This window comes from Podarcis cretensis, assembly GCF_951804945.1.
Source record: "Podarcis cretensis genome assembly, chromosome: 11".
NCBI classification, from domain to species: Eukaryota; Metazoa; Chordata; class Lepidosauria; order Squamata; family Lacertidae; genus Podarcis; species Podarcis cretensis.
Window position 1 is genome coordinate 38,842,687 of NC_137180.1, and position 4,236 is coordinate 38,846,922.

A 4,236-nucleotide genomic window follows, 5' to 3' on the forward strand; every position below is an offset into this window, starting at 1 on the left:
GCACATCCAGGTGGGTTGTTAAAACTAAACAAAACAAAAACACACCTATTGGCACCGGCTTACTACAGAGGGACTGTTAGGCGGCACATTATCTCTAAACAAGAGATGATGCAATTGCATGGTCAGTTACAGTGATTGCTAGACTCAGCTCCTGTGTAGTTGAGGTGAAAGCAATCTGTAATCAGAGGAGAGCCTCCTAGTTCATCACATTAGTCAGCAGTCCTGATCTGGGAGCTTCTGTGGAGCTGGTAGAGTAGTATTATTTTGTCCAGGTTACCTTGGCTGGTCTCCTTGCAGTTCTATTATCTGGTCTGAGAAAAATGGTGACGCACAGAATCTCTGCCTGCAATCCTTGGCCACCAGCTCAAGAACTTCTATCAACTTGGGTCCTTCCACTAATGACAGCCCCAAAGGTAGCATAAACTTTAGGCACTCCCTGACACCTTATTCTCCACTTCAGATTTGCCACAGTGATCAACGAGGTGTTCCTGAGCATGTATGTGAGAAGTGCTTCATAGACAGATTCTCCAGGAAAGCAGGGAAAGGTAACAGTGGAGAAAGCAAAGCCCTTTGCAGACTTGGTGACCAATTTAGCCTGGCATCTGGTGTGCAAATGTGGTCTGGGTCCTGCTTGATCTCCTTAATGCAGCATGATCCTCAATTATCTCTCTTGACACCTAACAAGCACACACACATCCTTCCAAAGCATCTCTGCAGTCTTGCCCTCTTAATCCCCTTATTCCGGGCTGTTTGCTGAGCTTCTGTGAATGACTCACAGATGTGGCTTCTCTCAGTACCGCTATCTTCGTCATGTAATCATAACAATCACTCTCCCGTTGTGAGTAAGGCCTGGAAATAGCATAATCCCCACCCATTTGACTTTCAATAAAATCCACACATGCTTTTAATCTGTGGTATTATTTGTCATCAGGAAATTAAATGCTGTATTAATTCTAATCTCCAGTGCAATTGAAAAGACCATCACAGACAGTCTTAATGTGTTCTGTGGCTTCAACTGAGGACAGAAGTGTGGCATTTGGTCCCTGGAGAAAGTGGATGGATCCTGGCCCGTTGGAGGGTGTGTGTGTGCTTTATATTTCAGTGCTAAAAGCTACATGAATATGCCACATCACATGAGGTGACAGGACACACTTAGGTTTTAATGTAAACAATGTTGCTTTCTCCTCTATTCTTCTAGTATTTATCGGCCTGTCAATTCTGCTTGCTAACAAGCTATGTGTGACAGGAAATTTTGCCCAGCAACAGAAGCTTGTTTAATATTCAGGTTCCCAATGTTGTACCTGTTGTCACCATAGCATCCTCAGCCACCTTCTTTGGTGCCTGCAAAGACCTCCTGGCCCTCCCTATATATTTTTAAAGAGGTGGGGTTGCTGATGTTTGTTGTTGTTTGGTTGTGGGAAGTGTTGCCTCTTTTTTTGTCTGTGCTCCATCAGTTTGATGTATGTGTAGATCCTCAGCATCACTATTTTGCTTTTCTTTTGTGAAATGAATGTTTCCTCGTGCTTTCTGGAAGTTTCTTAGATTTTCAAATGTGCCCCCTCTGCCGGCCCAAAAAGATTGAGGACCTCTGGTGGAACCCAATATACCGTATCAACTTAAATACTCATGAAGCTAACCCCCCCAAAAAAACCCTATTTATGCTACACCTGCATGAAGAAAGGGCAGAACTGTTTTGCCTGGTATATAGTAAGCTTGCAGGATGTAAGAATGTGCTACATGTATGTTATAAGCACAATATTTGGCATTTATATGGTGCTTTTGTAGTGCTCAAAGTGTTTTCATATGCTTGAGTCTGTGGTGTTTAAACCAAGAGAACCTGACAAAACCAGGATTTAAACAATGGTTTGAAGCCAGTTTGCAAATCTCAAAAGGTAATAGAACAATAAATGTTTTGCCTGTACCTCTGAAACACAAGCCATGCTGTGGACGTATTATTAGCACAAACTGCACTTTGGTGTTATGTCTGAACTAACTGCACTTTGGTGTTATGTCTGAACTAACTCAGTATCTGTGACTGTAATCCTTACACAGTCCTATATGATAGATCAATTTGAACTCTCCTCCATCTGGTGTTTGGGGATAATGAGGCTGAGTGCTAGAGGTTTGGCATCTGTCTGTCTCGGGAGACATTTGAAGAGTGCAGTTTCAGGGGTGAAGTCAACATGTTGGAGAGTTACAACACCTGCTGTGACTGTAGAGACTGATACGTGAAATACATGTTGCAGGTGGGGCAGGTGAAGGGATATAGTTTTGCTGCTACAGGCGCACCTTGGCATTTTCTCTCTCTGCACTCCTCCCGGCGGTCATTCCTCCTCTGGTCACTTCTGTGGATACACAAGCTGCAAGGGATTTCCATATGATGAGGTTAATGTTGCCAGCCGTCATGTGACATTTGCAGAGGTGGTCTGCCCAAAGGCCTGGTGCCTGAAGTCAGCTTCCTATAGAGCACGTCCTTGAGGATCCTGCCATCTTCTATTCTGGGTACATGACCAAGCCAGAGTAGACATCGCTGAGACATCACATGTGAACATGCTGGGAATGTGGGCTTGGAAGAGCACATCTTCATTTGAGACTCTGTCCTGCCATGTGATACCCTATCTGATGCGGCTCACATGGAAGGCATTGAGGCACCATTCCTGGCGGATGTAAATTGTCCACAACTCACTTCTGTAAAGCAGCGTGCTCAACATGTAAGCCTGATAGACCTTGTGTTTGGTTGTTAGCATCACATGCTCCTAAACCCTTTCGGTATCTGAATAAGTGTGCATGCACACGAAAGCTCATACCAATAACAAACTTAGTTGGTCTCTATGGTGCTACTGGAAGGATTTTTATTATTATTATTTTATTCCTTTCAGAGAGGTGAACCATTGCCATAGCTGTCTTGCCAATATAATGGTACCTTGGTTTACAAGCTTAATCCATTCCAGAAGTCTGTTCTTAAAACAAAGCGTTCTTAAACCAAGGCGTGGTTTCAAATAGCAGTGGGGGACTCAATTCACAATGGAACACACTCAACCAGAAGCAAAACATGTTCTGCTTCCAAGGCAAAGTTCACAAACCAAAATGCCTACTTCTGGGTTTGCAGCATTCTTAATCCAAGTTGTTCATAAACTAAGCTGTTCTTAAACAAGATACCACTGTATGCTTATCTGGCTCAGCATCAATGGAACAGTTGGTGGAGCCCAGATAGACAAAATTATCTACCACCTCAAGCATGTGTTCACCAATACTGATACACGGAGTGTTGACGATGCCCTGACCCAAGATGTTGGTCTTTGTCAGCCTGATGGTGAGGCCGAAGTTCATGCAGGCTTGGGTGGGCAAATTGGTTGATGAATCTCTGTAGAGCTTCCTCAAAGTGTCAAGGCTGCATCATCTGCAAAAAAGATTAATTGGATAAGGACCCACCACACTTCTGAAATGGCATGGAGACGTTGAACAGACTCCCTTCGCTCCTTGAATGGAAGTACAAACCACCTTCAGTTGAACTGAAGGCATAGGAGAGCAACAGACATATTGTAATTATAGACTTGTTATAATTTATATTAAATCAAAAGTCTGGAATGTATTGCTGATTCTCTGACCCCCCCCCCCTTTTGGTTCTGCTTTGATAGCTCATACTTGTATTCTGTGGTGATTTTGTTTATGCTTGATTTTGCATTAAAATAAATAAAATAAAATAAAATAAATGAAGGGAAAGAAAATGTCTAGCAGTTCTTTAGAAAGAAGGACATTTTACTGAGAGGCAGAGTCTTAATCCCAGAGATATCTTTTTGGTTTACCCAAGGGTTTCCGTTCATCTTGAAATAAAAATTTAATTGAGGCAATTATGCATTGTGCAAAAAGTATTTCCTTTTGCTGCTTATGAACTTGCTGCTATTTACTTCTAAGGAAAAGAGACATGTTTCTGCTTATATTCCACCAACTGGAGAAGCCACAGCTTCCCACTGCAAGGGCCTTATTTTCCTTAATCAGAATCACATGCTATATGTTGCAATTTTGTATTTGCTATATAGCTTTCTTACTCAACACTTCATTTTGCTGCATAAGCATTCAGCTGCTTGCTGAAATGACAGCTAGTGAATGAAAAAGGATGCTTTAAGCAGGATTCTGTCAAAGGCAGAGCCATAACAGAAAGGAAAAATTGCAAGGGGAAATCAGGATTGAAATTTCAGAAAAAAACAAGATTCATCACAGTCAGGGAAGGGTAAT